Genomic DNA, 22,232 nt, shown 5'->3' on the forward strand with positions numbered 1-22,232 from the left:
CTGCCCTGTTTGTCAGAAGTCGGCACCTATGCCACATTTCTGTAACCCACTGGTCCCTCTTCCTATCATTGAGGTCCCCTTTGAGAGGATCGCAATGGATTTGGTAGGTCCGATAATGAAGTCTGCTAGGGGGCATCAGTACATTTTGGTTATATTGGACTATGCCACCCGTTATCCGGAAGCAATTCCTCTCCGAAATACCTCGGCCAAAACCATAGCCAAAGAGCTATCCCTTGTTTTTAGCCGCGTGGGTATTTGTAAGGAACTGCTTACGGACCAAGGTACACCCTTTATGTCCCGGGTTATGAAAGAATTATGCAAGTTGTACAAAGTGAAGCAATTGCGTACATCTGTGTATCACCCCCAAACAGATGGGTTGGTTGAAAGATTCAACAAAACCCTAAAACAAATGTTAAAGAAGGTGGTGGATAGAGATGGAAAGAATTGGGATTGTCTAATACCCTATCTGATGTTTGCCATTAGGGAGGTACCCCAATCCTCTACGGGTTTCTCACCCTTCGAGTTGCTCTATGGGAGACACCCAAGAGGGCTGCTGGATATCGCCAAGGAAACTTGGGAAAATGAGAGTTCTCCTCACAGGAGTGTGATTGAGCATGTCGCCCTGATGCAAGATAGAATTGCACAGGTAATGCCAATTGTAAAGGACCATTTAACCCAAGCGCAGTTAGCACAGCAGAGAGTGTACAACCGTGGGGCCAAGACCCGTACTTTTTCCCCGGGGGATAGGGTCTTAGTGCTAGTCCCTACCGTTGAAAGCAAATTTCTGGCCAAATGGCAAGGTCCATATGAAGTAATTGAAAAAATTAGTGAGGTGAACTACAGGGTTAGACAGCCAGGAAGGCGAAAGCCGGAGCAGATCTATCACGTCAATCTGCTGAAAGCCTGGAGGGATAGGGAATCCCTAGTCGCAGAGACTTTGTCACAAGCACAGCCTGATTGCTTAGTTCCTGAGGTTGGAATAGCAGACACCTTATCGAAACCCCAACAACAGGAGGTTAAAGAGTTTGTACTTCGTAACAAAGAGATTTTCTCTGAGCTTCCGGGACAAACATCTGGCGTAGAGCATGACATTATCACCCCACCAGGAGAAAGGGTAAAACTAAAACCTTATAGAATACCAGAGGCCCGACGGGAGGCAATACATGGGGAGGTTCAAAGGATGCTGGAATTGGGTGTGATAGAGGAGTCCCAGAGTGACTGGTCCAGTCCTATCGTACTAGTGCCCAAACCTGATGGGAGCTGGCGGTTTTGTAACGATTTTAGACAATTAAATAAAGTTACAAAATTTGACACCTACCCCATGCCACGTATAGATGAGTTGATTGACCGGCTGGGAACAGCCCGATATAACTCTTGATCTCACCAAAGGGTATTGGCAAATTCCCCTGGCCGAGTCGGCCAAGGAGAAAACTGCGTTTGTAACCCCAGATGGGGCATTCCAATATAAGAGAATGCCGTTTGGGTTACAGAATGCACCGGCAACATTCCAGCGGAAAATGGATAAGATTCTGAGGCCCCATCAGAAATATGCTGCAGCTTACCTGGATGATGTGATTATCCATAGCACACACTGGGTCTCACATTTGCCAAAAGTACAAGCAGTCCTAGACTCTATCCGGGAAGCTGGGTTTACGGCCAATCCAAAGAAGTGTACCATTGGACAGGAGGAGGCCAAATATCTTGGGTACACTATTGGGAGGGGGGTGATAAAACCCCAAGTCAATAAAGTCGAGGCCATACAGAGTTGGCCACGTCCCAACAGCAAGAAACAGGTACGAGCCTTTCTGGGAATCGCTGGCTATTATCGACGATTCATTCCCCATTTTGCTTCTCAGGCTGTGCCCCTCACCAACCTGACAAAAGGGAAAGAGTCGGTCATGGTTAAATGGTCCCCAGAGGCTGAAGAAGCATTTCAGTCCTTAAAAACAGCCTTATGTAGCCAGCCAGTGTTGTACTCACCAGACTTCTCTAAGGACATTGTGGTACAAACTGATGCATCAGACGTTGGGTTAGGAGCAGTGTTATCCCAGGTCTGGAACGGGGAAGAGCACCCAGTCATTTACCTCAGCAGGAAGTTGAAGTCCCATGAGGTAAATTACTCCACGATTGAGAAGGAATGTTTAGCAGTGAAGTGGGCTCTAGATTCCCTTCGGTACTATCTGCTAGGTAGGCACTTTGACCTGGTGACTGATCACGCTCCTTTAAAGTGGATGGCTCAAAACAAGGAGACCAATAGAAGGGTAAATAGGTGGTTCCTGGCCCTACAGGAATTTAACTTTACAGTTTAGCATCGCCCTGGTGTTAAAATGGGGAATGTGGATGCTTTGTCTCGGATACATGCGTGTCTGGCTGCTTGTGTTACAACCCCAAGGTTGAAACAAGAGGGGGGGGTATGTGGCAGCACGCAGGTAAAATCACCTGGTTGTATTCAGGATGGGAAATATGTGTGTCCTAGATTCAGGCTTTATGCAGACTTTTACAATTAGAGGGGAAGAGTTAATGAGCCCAGCTGTAGTAAGTGGGCTCATTAAGGCCTCTACAAAAAACCCCAGCATGCATAGGGAGATGCTCCATCCTGGAACCAGTTTTGTGTTGTATAGACTGGGGAGTGTGTCACCTGTACTGTGCGGTGAGTTAACGCCTGTGTGGCAAAACCTTTACAACAAAGGCAGGGACTGGTACAGCACAAGGCTGCACCCAGTTGTTAGACAGGGAGTCTACGTGTGTAGTTAGAGGTCAAGCTGACCAGGATTTATTTTCTTGTTTTATTTTGTTTGGCTGTTATATGTATCACTGCATGGAGCATAAATAAACCGGATCTTTTGTTTTTTGCACCTACACCGCTGTCTGCTGTGCCTGACTTTGTGTTGTGAACCCATCCAGGGGGTCACACACACCCGCTACCGAGCGAACCCCCTCACAATATATATATATATATATATATATATATATATATATATATATATATATATATATATATTCTCTCTCTCTAGAGAGAGATTATATATATATATATATATATATATATATATATATATATATATATATATATATATATATATATATATATATAGTTTTTTGTTTTTTTTTATTACACACAGCATGTATGTCTTTTAGAATCTATTGACATCAATTTAAAAGTACAATAATAATGTATGTCTAATTTAAAATTAAATGATGACTGTATGTTTCAAGGGCAACAACTCCAGCCAAACCGCTAAATACAATATATGCGCAGCGTGTACAAAAAAAAGGATTAGTAAAGTAATTACAGTACTCTTGCTATTCCACAGCCCACCCCCCCCCCCCCAACTTTCTTGGATCCTGCGTCATAGAATAAGCACGGTGACAACACCATTCAGAGCTTGCACTTATAATAGGCTCGGATCCACACTGCCTCCTGCTTGCTCTTTTGGCTACCAGCATGAAAAACATTGGTGATATACCCCTCATGCCCTGAGATCTTTACATAATGGATATGCAATTAGCGGACCTCCAGCTGTTGCAAAACTACAAGTCCCATCATGCCTCTGCCTCTGGGTGTCATGCTTGTGGCTGTCAGAGTCTTGCTATGCCTCATGGGACTTGTAGTTCTGCAACAGCTGGAGGTCCGCTAATTGCATATCCCTGCTCTACATCATATTAACCCCACTGAAGTTGATCCACATTCAGCAGGCCTACACAGAGGATTCTCCTACCATTTGCTATCGTTACCTGCAACCTTGAAAACTGTCCTGCTCTGTATGGTCAGCATCAGATGTTCAAAATGCTACATGTAACAGTCCATACACATACAGTAACTTTCTGGTACTTGAGAGATAACCATACCTCTCAGTGGGGTGTTCTGAGGTATTCAGAAATGATCAGATCTAATAATATAACATCAATGTTTATTTACTGGATACGCCTTGTCATGAGGGAAAATTGTGAACACCAGAGAAAAAAAAAAAAAAAAAAAAAAAAAACCTGTCCTGCCGGGTTAGACTACCTTATCTTTATAAAAAAAGCATCAAGCTCGGGGTTGTTGGCTAAACTGCAAAGCAGAGTTGAAAACCCACTTTAACCTTCAAAGATGCTGATTGCTGGAAGTTTACAGAGGTAATTAGCCACATTATGTTAGATTGCACGAATTGCCGCGATTTCCCTTTTGAAACCTGACTCATTAATTAAGAACGCCGTTCACTTACAAGCCTGACCTTTTAGGGTCAAGGACTACAGCCGTTCACCAAAGCCCGTGCCCCAATTATATACTGCCATTAAAGCCGCCTCCACGCCGAGGGAACGGCCCTCATCAGATATCGAATCCTTCCTTGGCTGTACTGTATAATGATGCACTGCTTTTCTATTCAACAAAAACCTACCCAAGACCTGCTTGGTTATGCTGGAAAAAAGGGAACACACTAGAGCTGCAACTAACGATTATTTTCATAATCGATTAGTTGGCCGATTATTGTTTCGATTAATCAGTTACATAGTTAGTCAGGTTGAAAAAAGACACAAGACCATCCAGTTCAACCAAAAAAAAAAAAAAAAATATCATACCAGCCCATATACCCAATTCTATACCCACAGTTGATCCAGAGGAAGGCAAAAAACCCCAGCAGAGCCATGATCCAATTTGCTAAAGCAGGGGAAAAAATTCCTTCCTGATCCCCCGAGAGGCAATCAGATTTTCCCTGGATCAACTTTACCTATAAATGTCAGTACCCCATTATATTATGTACACTTAGGAAAGAGACTCCAGGCCTTTCTTAACCACTACAATACAGGGCACTTTCACCCCCTTCCTTCCCAGCCCAATTTTCAGCTTTCATCGCTCTAGCGTTTTCAGTGACAATTGCGCGGTCATGCTACACTGTACCCAAATGAAATTTTTATCATTTTGTTCGCACAAATAGAGATTTATTTTGGTGGTATTTATTCACGACTCCGTTTTTTTTTTTTTGCGATATAAGCGCAAAAAAAGTGGAAATTTGGAAAAAAAAACAATATTTTCTTTTTTCCATTTGAAAAGAAATCCAATAAAATCAAATTTTGTCATAAATTTAAGCCATAATGTATTCTGCTACATGTTTTTGGTAAAAAAAATTCCTGTTGTATAATAATTGGTTTGTGTGATCATGGACATATGTACGCAAATGATCATGTACATATGTGTGCAGGTGATCACAGACATATGTGTGCAGATAATCATTGGGACATGTGATTTTAGTGGGACATATGTGGGGGACATGTTTTTATTATTAGGGACATGTTTTTATTTATTTGGGGACATGTATGTTTTGGGGACGTGTGTTTTGGGGACATATGTGGGGACATTGTGTTTATACTGTGTGGTGTGTTGTGTGTTTACACTACACTAATGATCAGTGAGTAAAAAGCTGTAAAAACAGCTCATACTCACTGATCATCAGCCGGCTGCAGCGTTCTGCTCTCCTCTCCTCAGCGGTGACTTCCGTGTGAGGAGAGGAGAGCCGATTGCCTAGCAACCGGCTGTTTGTTTACATCACATGACGGCCGTGATTGGACACAGCCGTCATGTGATCAGGAGGGCCAATAACAGCGCCCTCCTGCGCGCGCGATCCCGCTACTTCTGAAGGACATTCCTGAACGTCCATACAGGAGTAGACGGCTCCCACCCGGCCGTATATATGCATTAGCCGGGTGGGAAGTGGTTAAAGCAATCCACTGAGCTGGCCATAACCACCTCTGCAGGGAGTCTATTCCACATTTTCACAGCTCTTACTGTGAAGAAACCTTTCCGTATTTGGAGATGAAATCTCTTCTCCTCTAGACGTAAAGAGTGCCCCCTTGTCCTCTTTGTTGACTGTAAAGTGAAAAACTCGACACCAAGTTCACTATATGGACCCCTTATATATTTGTATATGTTGATCATATCCCCCCTTATTCTCCTCTTCTCAATAGTGAATAAATTCAGTTCCTCTAATCTTTCCTCATAGCTGAGCTCCTCCATGCCTCTTATCAGTTTGGTTGCCCTTCTCTCCACTTTCTCCTGTTCCCCGATATCCTTTTTGAGAACTGGTGCCCAAAACTGAACGGCATATTCCAGATGAGGTCTTACTAATGATTTGAACAGGGGCAAAATGATATCTCTCTCTCTGGAGTCCATACCTCTCTTAATACAGGAAAGGACCTTGCTCGCTTTGGAAACCGCTGCTTGGCATTGCATGCTATTAGTGAGCTTATGATCTACCAAAACCCCCAGATCCTTCTCCACTATGGATTCCCCCAGTTGTACTCCCCCTAGCGTGTATGATGCATGCATATTCTTAGCCCCCAAGTGCATAACTTTACATTTCTCAACATTAAACCTCATCTGCCAAGGTTAATAACCTTTAAAAAAAAAAAAAAAAAAAAATGGGTCAAATTGACGTTCATTTTCAACCACAGTGATGGGAAAATTTGGAAATAATAGAAAACGTCTTAGCCCTTGTACACACGGTTGGAGATTCCGACAACCAAATCCGTCGGATTTTGTCCAAAACTGTTGCATACACACGGTCGGACAAAGTTGCCGGAAAATCTGACGTGATGACGTTATTTAGTTACGACGGGACTATGTTCAGGCTAGTAGTCAATAGCTTTAGTGTAGGAATTTGATCTGAGCATGCGTGGCACTTTGTCCGATCGGAATTCTCTTACACACGATCGGAGTATGTCCTATCGGAGCATTTTGTCGGTAAATTTTACCAACAAGTTGGAAAACTTGGTCCGTCGGATACTCCGACGGAAACAGTCCGATGGAGACCACACACAGTCGGAATATCCGACAAAACGGTCCGATCGGACACATTCCGTCGGAATCTCTGACCGTGTGTACAAGGGCTTAGTCAAAGGAATTTTCAGACAGTGGATGTGGTTTTCGTTCAGAAATGACATTCATTTTAAAAACAGAATGTTAAAAACAAGTGAAAATTTCAAACAAAAATCTTTCATTCAACGAATTTACGAAGAATTTTCTTTGGAATATTCTCATCTGAAAATTGACCCGTGTGGCCAGCATAAGGCTCAGTGCACACCTATGCAGTTTTGCTTTTGATCGGTTTCTGCCGTGCGTTTTGATTTGTGCGCACGTGATTTTAATGAAATTTGCATTTTTTGAATTTTTTTTGGGCAGATTAAAAACACAAATTGCTGCAAAAAAACATTACATGCTTTTCTGCAGCTTCTCCATTGAAGTATATTGAACCAATAAAGCACCATTGTGTGTTAAAGCGGTAGTAAACCCACAATTTTTTTTTTTTAACACCTGCAAAGCAAAAGGCATAATGAGCTAGTATGCACCGCATACTAGCTCATTATGAAATACTTACCTTAGAACGAGGCCCCGACATCTGGCCCGATCCACGCAGAGGGAGCCGACATGTTCCCTCGGCATTTCTTCCGGGTATCGTGGCTCCGGCGCTGTGTGTGGCCGGAGCCGCGATATCGTCACTCCCGCGCATGCAAGAGAATCCCCTGCATAGTAGTCCATTATGCTTTACCTTTGCAGGGAAAAAAAGAGGAAGTAAACTCATCAGGGTTTACTTCCTCTTTAATTCTGAGTTAATTTCCGGAAGAGGTCCGGAAGTGATGTTGCATACACACGGTTAGACTAAGTTGTCGGAAAATCCGATTGTACATAACGTGATGACGTTATTTCATTACGACGGGACTACGTTCAGGCTAGTAGCCAATAGCTTTGGTCTAGGAATTTGATCTGAGCATGCGTGGCACTTTGTCCGTTGGAGTACGCTACACATGTCCGATCGGAGCATTTTGTCGGAAAATGTTACCGGCAAGTTGGAAAACTTGGTCCGTCGGATATTCAGACGGAAACAGTCCGATGCAGACCACACACAGTCAGGATATCCGACAAAACGGTCCGATAGGAAACATTCCGTCGGAATCTCCGACCGTGTGTACAAGGGCTAACAGATAGCTAAAAAGATCAATGGTGTGAGTGGGAACTTATCTGAGAGGCAGAAATTGCCCAATTCTGAAGGAACCCCTACAACCTCTGGAGGAACCCTGGTTGAGAATCGCTGCCTTAGAAGATGGAAATCACTGAAGTCTCCACTCGCTTGCTGAGTGGTTTCACTTCTGCTTACCGAAACAGAGGAGGGAGGCCGCTCAGGACAGGTGCCATTTAGAGATACTTTTGCATTTTCTAAATAAATGTAAAGCACTCTCTGATTGAACGAGGTGGAGAGACAAGGCGGTGATATCAAACTCCCTAACTTGTCCAATCAGAGAACACTTTGCATTCATTCAGAAAAAACAAATCATTCTGTGAATGGCTCTCTTTTGCCGAGTGCCGCATCTCCTCTGTTCAGAATGCAGCAGGGCAGACACTCGATGCAGGACTCCGAAGCAAATGGAGATTACTGGTGAAGTGACGTCTACTTCAATGATTTTCTTCTTTCATGGGCTTCAGCCAGGTATGGTATATGTATAGTTATATTGTTCTGAGTTGGGCCAATATAACTATGTATAAAATACTCATACCTGGAATGTATCCTAACCAAACCTGTTCAGAGTAATAAAAAGGTAGGAATCTGCAACAAAGTTTGTTAAAATCTTTGCAGTGCATATAGTAGGGATCGACCAATATGGTTTTTTGGTGACAATATGATACCAATATTTCAGCAACCTCTCAGGCCGATATTCCAAAAAAAAAAAAAAAAAGTTTACACTTTTTTTTTTTTTTTTTTAATCGCTGTTACTGCTGTCACAAGGAATGTAAACATCCCTTGTGGACAGGTACTCTTTATGAAGGGATCGGGGGTCTATAAGACCCCAAACCCCTCCTCTGCACTTTGAAAGTATTCAAAACGTCAAGATCGGCGTTTTTAAATACTTTCTATTTTTTTTTTTTTAAACTGGCACTTTTAAGATGCCAGTAATCCGGGATATCTAGTCATGACATCGCTTCCAGGTTACCAGATCTGAGACCCGAACGAGGAGTATCGGCTTTGTTCGGGGCTTCGAGCAGCCGGCGGACGCTCTGGCTAGTTGCTCGGGCCTCCCAGAGGGACGGGAGAGCCTGGGTGAGCGGCGGGAGGATGTCCCCTTCCAATGTTTGTAATAACAGCCGAGCGGCTGTTGAGCCACATCAGTTGTTATTACAATAAAGCTGACCGACCCGCTCAGATGCTGCAGGCATCACCCTGGTAAAACCCCTTGAAGCAATATCGGTCTAGTTTGAGACCGATATAAAATTTTCAGAAAAGCTGATATCGGCCTGCAATAATCGGCCTTATCGATAATTGGTCGATCCCTAGTACATGGATCACCCAGAGGGGGATGTTTTTTTTACTCAACAAAAGTGGAGTTACCCTTTAAGGAATTCATTATGTACTGTGCAACCTCCCTCTCATCTTCCAGTGTTTCTGACTAAGGCTGGGTTCATACATGTCCGGCTGCGGTTTGTAGTCCGGAGTCCGGCTGCGTTTCTGTTCACTTGTTTAGGTGCAAGTTTTGCCTTAAAGGGATTGTAAAGTGAATTTTTTTTTTTTTTTTTAAATAACAAACATGTTATACTTTCCTCCACTGTGCAGCTCGTTTTGCACAGAGTGGCCCCGAACCTGCTCTTCTGGGGTCCCTCGGCGGCTGTCTCGGCTTCCTCCCGCAGGTACTTCTCACGTTCATGCGAGCTCCCTCGCATGGTGAGAAGCATCTGCGGGCACGCTCCTGTGATACAGCCGGCGGCTATAGCTGCTCGCTGTATCATACTGCCCCGCCCCCCCGGTGCTCCGCGTCAGTGGATGTGATTGACAGCAGTGGGAGCCAATGGCTGCGCTGCTTTCCAACCATCCACTCCAGCCAATCAGCGGCCAGGCTGAACGGTGGAAAGGACGTCGGGGGACGAGCGCGGGACTTTCGAGGGGTGAGGTAAGTAAAATGGGGGAGCTGGGCGCAGGCAGTGTCAGATGTTTTCTCACCTTAATGCATAGAATGCATTAAGGTGAAAAAAACATTTACCTTTACAACCCCTTTAATTCGCACCTGAACCAGACCCAAAAATGCACAGGACCCTTTTTCAAACCGCAGCCATCCTGGACATGTGCAAACCGGCTCCATTGAAAGTCGTTCACATTCACATGTTATGCAAATTTGGTGCGGTTAAAAACACATCCAATTCGCATATATGTGATCCCAGCCTAAGGCTTCAGCAGGTTCAGGAAGGGGCAGTGCTGGACTCAGGGAATACACCGGCTGCATTTGCAGAGGCTCAAAATCAGGGCTGTAGGCAGCTGGGGCCGGAAATTGGAGACAATAAGCAGGCAGACCATGTGCACTAACTGTGAGGAGGCAGGTTGCCAGCAGATGGTACAAGCAACTCCCAGGTTACCAGTACCAGCCTTCAGTTGTATTATACAGCACATATGTCAAACACAAAGCCTGTGGACCTAATCTGGCCCATCAGGCCTTGTCATGCGGCCCTCCCACCCAGTTTTGCACCCGGAATGTGGCAGAACTTTATTCCACCACCTCTGGCTCTCACTCTCTGCTCCTGCTCCCCGATGTCACTTGTAAACACAGAAGCCTTCTATATATACACACAACGGACAACTTTGTTTTTCATAGGCTTTCAGATGTAGCAGATCTCTCACGGTGGGGCACCATGGGGACAGCTCTCATGAGTGTGAGAGCCAGAATGATCTCCCTGCAAGACGAGGCAGAGCCGCCTATATTAGGGAGTTACTTTGGGGAGAGAGGGGTCTTGGTGTTGCACACTGTGCATAGCGGACCCCCTAAACCCTGCACGCTGTATGTAGCACACCCCTGAACTCTGCACTCTGTGCATAGGGCACTCTTGAACTCTGCACTCTGTACGTAGTGCACCCGATACCTTAGGCAGGCATACTGCTGATGTGGCCTGTGATGAAATTGAGTTTGACACCCCTGTTCTAGAGCCTTTGCAAGCCCCAAATTGCATTTGTCAATATATCCTTAGAAGATGGAATTTTGACCCAAACTCTACAGTGCCTAACGTTCTGCTTGCTTATCATAAGGGCTGGCTTATTGACTTATACTGCGTACACACGACTGGACTTTAAGGCAGACTAGGTCCGAAGGGATTAGTCCATCGGACAATCCAATCGTGTGTGGGCTAGTCTGATCGTTTTTCAAAAAAAAATAAAAAAATAAAAATAAATCAGACGGACCTAGAAATAGAACATGTTTCAAATCTATCCGACGGACCAAAATCAGGAAAAACCGTTCGTCTGTGTGCCAGTACGAGGGACAAAATACAACACAAGGGAAGCTATTGGCTACTGGCTATTGAACTTCCTTGTTTAGTCCCGTTTACGTCATCACGTTCAAAACGAACGGACTTTCGAAAACGGACTTAGTCCGTTTGTGTGTGGGCAAGTTCGTTGGTTAGGAAAGTCCATCGCAACTCAGCCAAAAGTCCGTCGGGAAGACCGCCGGACCTAGTCTGCCGGACAGTCCAGTCGTGTGTACGCGGCATAACCAAATGGGCAAGAGGGGATGTGGCTCAAGCACTAAGGTGAAATTAGGTTTTTCATAGTACACTATCCAGATTCTTCAGGTTTTTAGAGGTTCATTGAAGCCATATGACCGACACTCAAGTAATGCCAGAAGTTTTCATTATTACAGTACCTTTTGATTGCAATTTTTTATCTCCTGAATGGAATATTCCTTAAACTATATTAGAGGCTTAGATTGGAAGACTGGGGGGGGGGGGGGGAGGCGCATTGCCTGAGAAATTGATTGAAGGAGGACATCAGAGCCATCTACCTGTCAGGTCAACGACTAACATGTAACCTTAACCCTCCATGCACTATCTGGTTCCTGAACGGCGAATAATTCATGCGGAAGGGACGTAAATAATCTCAACGATGCGTTTTTATGGCAGTGTTCTCTGACCTTTACAGTTATATATGATCAGGCAAGTCTCTCCTCCATCTCAGACTTAATGGACTCACTGCTCCATGATATCCGCACACCACAGGAAAATAACAGCATCCTTTATTAAAGGGGAAATTCACCTTGGACTCTCAAAGAAATAAGTAAAAAAAAAAAAAAGTCACTGATGCATCACAAGGGCTAATATATTTCATTGAAACATACATTAAAGCGGGAGTCCGCCGGGAGTTCCGCCGTTTTTTTTTTTTTTTAAAAGCCAGCAGCTACAAATACAGCAGCTGCTGACTTTTAAAATAAGGACACTTACCCGCCCAGCGCGCCCGCGATGTCGGCACCCGAAGCCGATCTCTCGATCGTCTCTCGGGTGCTGCCGCCGCCATCTTGGGTATGGAAATCAGGAAGTGGAGCCTTTCGGCTTCATTTCCCGGTTCCCTACTGCGCATGCGCGAGTCGCGCTGCGCAAAAAGGATGGACCCGCTGCCTCTGGGATCTGTGTGTTTCCCAGCAGGCAGCGGGGGACTTTCGGAAAGGGGCGTAGATCTATGCCCCTTTCCGCAGAGAGCTATCCCGGAAGTGGGTGCAGATACCTGGATTATCCAGGTAACTGCACCCCCCTCCCCCTGAAAGGTGCCAATTGTGGCGCCGGAGGGGGGGGGAGGATTCCAATGAGCGGAAGGTCCACTTTAGGGTGGACTTCCACTTTAAACACAAGACATCTACCCACATTCTACATTTTCAACAGGCATAAGCTTTGGCTTTTGTCATTTTAATGTAAAAATAAATTCCTTGCATGCACTGCTTGTGTTCTGAAGCTGTTGTTAGCTACACTGTGCACAGCCAGCAGTTACACCAAGCTTAACACAGCCATTGTGTGTGTTACACCTGAGTGTTCAGATCACCATTCGTATCTGGGAAAATCTTGAAGAACAGGGCGGAGCTATAATCATGCGAAGTTTAGAGGGAAAAGTAAGAAAATTCATAAAATAATAATATCAGTTGCACAACAATATATTTAATAATATCTCCGTACGCTTTCCACACTGGGAGAAAAAATAAAAATAAATCTAGCAGCAATATGATTTATTGTTTAATCAGCTTTTGCCCAAATAGGCCAAAGTCAATGCATCTGTATGACTGTATAATAATATTATCAGTGTGTGACTGCGGAGGGCACATTAGAGTGTAAGCTCCTCTGCAGAAACTGATGTCAATGGCATAGTGTTCTCTATACAGCACTGTGGAATATGTCAGAGCTATATAAATGTATACAAATATTAGTGTGTGGGTGTGATGGGGACATTAGTGTGTATGTTCCTCTGGTGCAGAGACTAATGTGACTGGCTCTATGTTCTTTGTACAGAACTACTGAATATAAAAGCTACATAAAAGTCAAATAATATATCCTGACTCTAATGTATCATTGTATAATGCTGAATTGCAAACAATGATCTGTTGTTGCATTATTATTGGGACCAAACTCTGTATGTAGTTTTCCTATCAGCCCTTTATTATTTAGCAGACTCAGCTAGATTTAAATGCTCAGTTATCATGACATGTTTAATGTATGAAAATCAAAAAAAATTAAAATTTTTAGAACACACTCACATAGTTAAAGCAAAACAATTACATAAAGAACAAAAATAGGCGCTACATTGACCTAGTTCAACCTCACTTCACACTCCGAACCAAAGCGCAATCCATCACCAAGCTACAGACTCCATACCAGAGGCTGCAGTTGAAATGTAATTATATCCATTGTGCACCCCCCAAATTCATGAAATTAAAACGTCACCAGGACCAAAACCTGCAAAAGATGGACCACCCACAGCTGGAGAACTACAAGTGTTAGCATGGCCACCCCCTAGGGTTTGTGGTCCTAAATTGTTCAGGACTGTTGCAAATCAAATATCACTTCCCGGACTCCAACACGAAACCATCCAACCAGCGAACCCTTTTCAGCGAGCAAAACAACCGTTTTTTTTCTGCAAATCACAACGAGAAGCTTGAAGGACACTCCAATGCAATTCAAATAATCAACGAGCCACTTGCATGCATAAATATCGACTATTTCCATATGCATGTATCGCAGGTCTCTGCGTGCAAGCTGGGTCACAGCATCAGTAACCATGAAAAAAAAAAAAAAGGAATATGCAAAAAAAAATAAAAAATTCTGATAACATTATATAATAAACATTAGTCTGAATGTTTAGTTTACTTACAGAAAAAACAAAGAGACAAGGCGCAGAGATAAAATGTAAACAAGTTATTGTAGAGCAGGGGGTGCCCAACCTTTTGAAGAGCGAGGGCCATTTAAATGACTTGGTAACCGGACGTGGGCCACAATGAGTGGAGTAGATGAATGGCATGTCCGTGTCCACACTGCATTTGCAGAGCAGACACAGACGCAGCACACGATACTTTTTGGCAGATCATATTGGAGGTAGAACACAAGGGTCCAATTGGTCGGATTGTCGGACTGACCGTGTGAAAGGGGGTCCAAGGCTGCTTTCACACTGATGCTCTGCAGTTTACCCGCACCACGTGTGCAACGCAGTGTTCCTTTGGCTTTCCTGGAGTTTGCAATAGACTTCTATTATATTCTGCAGGTGTGGTGCACTTTCAGAAAGCTCATAAAATTTGCAGGTAGTAATTGAAGTCTACAGCTCAGTGCTGGTAACCTGCTCTGCACCTGCGGATCAGTTTGAAATCAGCCGAGTACCCACTGCAGAACAGATATGCCCATATATACACTGTGATTTTAGTAATAAATTGACCTTTAATAACAGTATTCTTTCTATTCTATCCCAGAGCAGGAGGTTGCGGACCACATCAGAGGGCACTGCGGGCCACATGTGGCCCCCGGGGCCACTGGTTGGCCACCCCTGTTGTAGAGCAATAGCTGCTGTAAAATGATTGCCACAGACCGATAAAGAAGAACAAAATTACTCTGAGCACCGATGGACCAAGACAAAAAACTGAAGAATGACTGAGTATGACGATCGATTCAAAAGTGTGTGATATCGACCGCCAACCCTAAATTCTGATGTAAGTTTTTTGTGATGCATTTGACAACTCTCACAACAGAATGGTAAAAGCTGCAGACGGGGATTGCAAAAAAAAAAAATTGATGACCTTGGTGCAGGAAAAAAAGTCAAAGGTCAGCTGGTTAGGTTGAAAATGTTAAAGCGGGAGTTCGGCCGTTTATTTTTATTTTTTTAAAGTCAGCGGCTACAAATACTGCAGCTGCTGACTTTTAAAATAATGACACTTACCCGCCCAGCGCGCCCGCGATGTCGGCACCCGAAGCCGATCTCTCGATTGTCTCTCGGGTGCTGCCGCCGCCATCTTGGGTATGAGAATCAGGAAGTGGAGCCTTGCGGCTTCACTTCCCGGTTCCCTACTGCGCATGCGCGAACCGCGCTGCGCAATAAGGATGGTCCCCGCTGTCCCTGGGATCCGTGTGTTTCCCAGCGGACAGCTGGGGACCCGCAGGAAGTGGCGTAAATATCCGCAGATTCTTCGGATATTTATGCCAGAAATGGGTGCAAATACCTGTACTGTACAGGTATCTGCACCCCCCTGAAAGGTGCCAATTGTGGCGCCGGAGGGGGGGGGGAGGTTTCCAATGAGCGGAAGTTCCACTTTAGGGTGGAGCCCCACTTTAAGCAATTCTACTAAAACAGAGGGGGAACTACACACAGTGTTGGCAGCCTGTGGGATGTTTCAGAATCAGAACTAGAAATATTCCAAAAGCAAGGCACCCAAAAAAAATAAAAAATCCAGCTGTCACCTAACTTTTTGAGCCTCTTATTAGAGCAGCCATTCTCAACCCTGGGGTTCCTCCAGAGGTTTCTAGGGGTTCCTTGAGCTGTGGCTGATGAACCACCTTTTTAATGGTGCCTACAGAATTCAAGGTTCAACGTCACTTAGCAAAGCCAGCAGCGTGGCATAAAATATATTTTTAGCTGTCTTTAGGGGTGGCATGCTGAGCACCAATTTAAGGGGAACATTCTTCCTATGGACCACCATTATCAGGAGCATTGTTCCTATTGACCCCTAATGAATTGGTTTTAGTAAGGGTTCCTCAAGACCTGAAAATTATTTCTAGGGTTAAAAGGTTGAGAAAGCCTGTATTAGAGCATCAGCCTGTTCCATAAGATTGCCTGTTTACTACAGGCTGGCTGGCCTGACTGGCTCCTGAATTCTGCAACAAACTGTACAACCCTGAGCTACGTAAGGTAGGGAACTGTCAAGCAGGCGCAACATTTTCGATGGTCAAGCTGATTTTCAATGGATGAAAAAAATAATAGACATCTGCAGCATCTACATAGACAAACTAGAGCTGAGAAATCGACACACCCGCCACCGGTTATCCCAGACCTGTCACAAGGTGTGTAAACATTTTGCTCCAACATAAACTGTAAATAGTTTGGTCCTTGGATTGATCTGGTGAAGGATCACTGACCTATAATTGGTAATTGCGGTAACCCGGCAAGCTCTAAACTTTCATTAAAAAAAAATGTGGAAAAGGTAAGTTACCTCGAAATGTTTACAATTGTTTTTTTTTTTTTTTTTTTTTTAACCAGTTAGCCCTTGTACACGCGATCGGACATTCCAACAACCAAATCCATCGGATTTTGTCCGAAACTGGTGTTGCATACACACGGTCGGACAAAGTTGGCGGAAAATCCGATCGTTCAGAATGTGATGACGTTACTTGGTTACGACGGGACTACGTTCAGGCTAGTAGCCAATAGCTTTGGTCTAGGAATTTGATCTGAGCATGCGTGGCACTTTGTCCGATCGGAATTCTCTACAAACGATCAGAGAAAGTCCAATCGGATCATGTTGTCGGAAAATTTTACAGCCCAGCTCTAAAACTTTGTCGGTCGGACATTCCGAACGGAAACAGTCCGATGGAGCCCACACACGGTCGGATTATCCGACAACACGGTCCGATCGGACATTTTCCGTCGGAATGTCAGACCGTGTGTACAAGGGCTAAGGCTACCTCACCATTGTCAGTGATGCTCCCATCAGTTTTTGCTACAAAAATTGAGCTGCAAAAATGTAGGTGTACCATTTTACTACAATATTCCAAAATACACATTTTAGTATTCCGTAAGGTCCGCGGGCAAAGAAACGCGAGTAGCTGTCATTAATAATCTCATGGGGCTCATACGGGCTTCCCTAGCAGCACAACATCCCTATCCTGCCTCTACAGAAGAAAAATGGGAGATCTTCTCACCTTTAAATAGTGGAAGTCTTCTTGCGGTTAGGTGAGGTCCTGCTTCTGGACCATGAGGCTTCTTCTGGCGGTCCAAATCCGGTGTAGGGAAATGACGGTGGGATGACCCCTTTTCTGTCTGCTTGGCCTCCTCAAAAGAGGCAGTAGAATAGGTCTCTGGGGTCTAATTCAGCAAACAAGACTGGAAAGAGATCACATGAGGGATGCGGAGTGCATCCTGCAAGAGGCACGGAGGAGCCGGGTACATGGAAGACGACAGGTTGTGCCTTGATGTTAGGCAGGGTGCAGGGATGCTGTCTTGCTTAGGATGGTGCCCAGGGAAAGGGGCAGCCCAGTCTGCCCAGACCTGTGGTGATACTGTTATATATTGTAGGCTGGCTGGTAATTCTTCCTAGGGGGTGATATCCCCTCTGAAGTGGGGGTCCAGGCTGCGGTGGTGAAGTGATACTTCGCCTTCAGCGGTGACGTGACCTTTCCAGTAAGCTGTTGAGGAGATAGTACGCAGGTTTGGGGGTGACCTGCGGCCATCCAGTAAAGTCTAGGAGCCTGTTCTGCCTTTTGGTTGGTACACGGGGGGTTAAGCTCTATATTCCAGAAGGTTTTGGAAGTGGCATCTTTGAGATCCTGGAATGCTGTTGTCCTTTTCATAAGACATTGGTGTGCTCCGCTGCCTGTAGATAGTCTTTGTGGCAGAGCTTGGCCAACAGCGGGCTCTGAGGGTGCTGTGCAGCCCGCAGTCTGCTCTTGAGGCGTTCTCCTCTTTACAGTAAGCTTTTGGGGGTGCAGACCAGATTGCACTGACGTGTGCTGTCCTGTTTACTATCGGCTGTTACAGTGCGATCTTCCTGAGCGCAGCACTCTTTGCAGTCCGTGTCTGGATTAGCATGCAATTTGCAGTCAGCTTTTATGATCGCTTTCCTATTTTTTGGTCAGGGTCTGTGGGGGGCTCCAGCGGTCGGCTCTCCCCACGGTGACTTCTTAGGGGGTTGTCCTCTTGGTGGTAAGTTCCTGAGGTGTCTCCTTGTTGGTATGCAGTTCCTCCAGATTGCACTAGGCTTTTATACTCCTTGCAGTCAAGTTTGGGGTGCACTTCTAATTGCACAAAGTTTCTCTGCTCCTCAGCTTCAGGGGTCCTTTCACATTTACTATAGGAAGGGTGTTGGCATGCAGTCCTGATTGCACTGAGATATTGGGGGTGCTGTAGCCCTATACAGTCAGAATTTGGGGGGGTGTTATAGTATACAGAGATCTTTGGGACTACAGCCCAGATTGCACAGCTTTTGAAGTGTTGCACCCCTTTACAGGCTGTGTGTTGCACCCCTTTACAGCCTGCCCTCAGTGTCAGATTTTGGGGTGCAGCACAGAGCAGTGGGGTGCTCTCCTGGAAGTCTACTTCTGAGGTGAAGCAGTTTATGAAGGGCACCCTGGTTGTAGGGTCTTTAATGTGGGGGTCACACTGACTTCCTGCTGTCAGTGGGGTGTCAGGCTCTCCCCTTGTTCTCAGTGGGGTGTCAGGCTCTCCCCTTGTTCTCAGTGGGGTGTCAGGCTCTCCCCTTGTTCTCAGTGGGGTGTCAGGCTCTCCCCTTGTTCTCAGTGGGGTGTCAGGCTCTCCTCCCGCCCTCAGTGGGGTGCAATGAGGGGGTCACACTGTCTTCCTCCTCTCAATGGGGTGTCAATCCTTTCTTCTGTCCCTATAGTGGGGTGTCAGTCACTGTCCGTGCCCTTAGTGGGGTGTCAGGGTCTCCTCCCGCCCTCAGTGGGGTGTAGTGGGGGTGTCGGGGCCCCTGTGTCCGGCAGCAGGGGCCAGTCCTTGCAGCGCACAGCGATCCTCCTCTGACTGAAGCTTCTCCCGCAGCCGCTGCTGTTATTGTCGGCGGACGAGCACACCGACGGGAGCGCGCCCGGCTCCGGGGGAGCTCCGGGCGGGGGGGGCCGGCGCGCTTCGCGCTTTCTACTACAGGACAACCGGAGAAGATTCGTGACATCATTGCGGCCCCGTTACGTCATCGTTGCCCGGTTTTTCTTGTGTGTGTAAGCTCGGTGCTGAGGGAAGTAGTGCCGCCAGGGAGGCGTACAGTGCCTCGTGCCTCAGGGGAGATGAAAAGTCCCAGCAGCTCCCCTCCTCCCCTGCTACTCCGACCGAAAATAAAGTGGGAGTAAAAGACCGCCGACTATGGGGGACTTCTCCTGAAAATACGGCCCTCTTACCGGGGGAGAGTGCCCGAGATTCCGACTCACCTACTGCAAGTCTGTGCCAGGGACAGCCAGGAAACCGGCATTTCCTATGGGTTAACCCCTTCCCTTCCTCACAGCTGCCTACACTGAACTGACTATATTACACTGTCAGGAAGCCTGAGCTTTGTAATGACTGGGCATAGTCACCTTCCCTTCATACCCCTTCAATTTACCCTCACCCCATTCATCTTACCACCACCACACCTTCACCTCATTCATCTTACCACCACCACACCTTCACCTCACCTTCACCCCATTCATCTTACCACCACCACACCTTCACCTCACCTTCACCCCATTCATCTTACCACCACCACACCTTCACCACAGCTTCACCTCACCTTCACCTCATTCATCTTACCACCACCACACCTTCACCTCATTCATCTTACCAGCACCACACCTTCACCTCACCTTCACCTCATTCATCTTACCACCACCACACCTTCACCTCATTCATCTTACCACCACCACACCTTCACCTCATTCATCTTACCACCACCACACCTTCACCTCACCTTCACCTCATTCATCTTACCACCACCACACCTTCACCTCACCTTCACCTCATTCATCTTACCACCACCACACCTTCACCTCATTCATCTTACCACCACCACACCTTCACCTCACCTTCACCTCATTCATCTTACCACCACCACACCTTCACCTCACCTTCACCTCATTCATCTTACCACCACCACACCTTCACCTCATTCATCTTACCAGCACCACACCTTCACCTCACCTTCACCTCATTCATCTTACCACCACCACACCTTCACCTCATTCATCTTACCACCACCACACCTTCACCTCATTCATCTTACCACCACCACACCTTCACCTCATTCATCTTACCACCACCACACCTTCACCTCACCTTCACCTCATTCATCTTACCACCACCACACCTTCACCACACCTTCACCTCATTCATCTTACCACCACCACACCTTCACCACACCTTCACCTCATTCATCTTACCACCACCTCACCTTCACCTCATTCATCTTACCACCACCACACCTTCACCTCATTCATCTTACCACCACCACACCTTCACCTCATTCATCTTACCACCACCACACCTTCACCTCTCCTTCCCTTCACCTCATTCATCTTACCACCACCACACCTTCACCTCACCTTCCCTTCACCTCATTCATCTTACCACCACCACACCTTCACCTCATTCATCTTACCACCACCACACCTTCACCTCACCTTCCCTTCACCTCATTCATCTTATCACCACCACACCTTCACCTCACCTTCCCTTCACCTCATTCATCTTACCACCACACCTTCACCTCTCCTTCCTTTCACCTCATTCATCTTACCACCACACCTTCACCTCTCCTTCCTTTCACCTCATTCATCTTATCACCACCACCACACCTTCACCTCTCCTTCCCTTCACCTCATTCATCTTACCACCACCACACCTTCACCTCACCTTCCCTTCACCTCATTCATCTTACCACCACCACACCTTCACCTCACCTTCCCTTCACCTCATTCATCTTATCACCACCACACCTTCACCTCACCTTCCCTTCACCTCATTCATCTTACCACCACACCTTCACCTCTCCTTCCTTTCACCTCATTCATCTTATCACCACCACCACACCTTCACCTCTCCTTCCCTTCACCTCATTCATCTTACCACCACCACACCTTCACCTCACCTTCCCTTCACCTCATTCATCTTACCACCACCACACCTTCACCTCACCTTCCCTTCACCTCATTCATCTTATCACCACCACACCTTCACCTCTCCTTCCTTTCACCTCATTCATCTTACCACCACCACACCTTCACCTCTCCTTCCTTTCACCTCATTCATCTTATCACCACCACCACACCTTCACCTCTCCTTCCCTTCACCTCATTCATCTTACCACCACCACACCTTCATCTCTCCTTCCCTTCACCTCATTCATATTACCACCACCACACCTTCACCTCTCTCCCTCTTCCCTTCTCCTTCTTTTCACCTCATTTTCACCTCACATTCTCCATACTTGTATCTTGCTTTTACCTCACCTTCCCCTCTCCTTCCTTTCATTTCACCTTTGCCTTACTTTCACTTCATTTTCTCCTCACCTTCTCCATCCTTTCACCTCACCTTCCGTTCTCCTTCCTTTCACCTCACCTTCTCCTTACTGTCATTATACATTCCCTTCACCCCCATTTCAATTCACCTCGCCTTCCCTTCTTCTTCCTTCCACCTCACCCTTTCCTTCCTTTCACCTTCCTTTCACTTCTCGTTCCATTCAACTCAGTTTCACCTTCCTTTCTCCTCTCTTTCACCTCACCTTCTCCTTTCTTTCACCTTACTTTAGCGTCGCCTTCCTTTCACCTCCCTTTCAATTCACTTTCACCTCACCTTCTCTTCTCCTTCCTTTCACCCTACCTTCTCCATCTTTTCATCTTACTTTTACCTCACCTTCTCCTTCCTTTCACCTTACCTTCACTTCTCCTTCCTTTCACCTCCATTTTAATTCACCTCACCTTTCCGTTCTCCTTACTTTCACCTCATTTTTACTTCACATTCCCTTCTCTTTTTTTTTTTTTCACCTCCCTTTCAATTCACTTTCACCTCACCTTTCCGTTCTCCTTCCTTTTACCTCACCTTCTCCTTACTTCCACTTCTCCTTCCCTTCAGCTCATTTTAACTTCAAGTTCCCTTCTCCTTCCTTTCCCATTACTTTCACCTCACCTCCTTTTTTCACCTCACCTTCATCTTCACCTTCCTTTCACCTCCCTTTGCCTTCAACTTTCCTTCAACTTACCATTTCTTTGCCTTCTTTTTGTCTTC

The 22,232-nt window shown here is 45.9% G+C and overlaps 1 protein-coding gene across 1 annotated transcript in view; it reads right to left on the bottom strand.

Annotated features, from left to right (window-relative positions):
• The window catches only part of FAM163B (family with sequence similarity 163 member B), a 110,086-nt gene extending 90,969 nt beyond the window's left edge, over positions 1-19,117 (bottom strand). The window contains exon 1 of the mRNA XM_077468189.1: positions 17,168-19,117. The gene's annotated coding sequence lies outside the window, so the exon portion shown is untranslated. The remainder of the gene's footprint in view (positions 1-17,167) is intronic.
• Positions 19,118-22,232: the final 3,115 nt, after the last annotated feature.

This window comes from Lithobates pipiens, unplaced genomic scaffold, assembly GCF_037356315.1.
Source record: "Lithobates pipiens isolate NorthernLeopardFrog02 unplaced genomic scaffold, aLitPip1_a1.2 Scaffold_11, whole genome shotgun sequence".
Taxonomy (NCBI): Eukaryota; Metazoa; Chordata; class Amphibia; order Anura; family Ranidae; genus Lithobates; species Lithobates pipiens.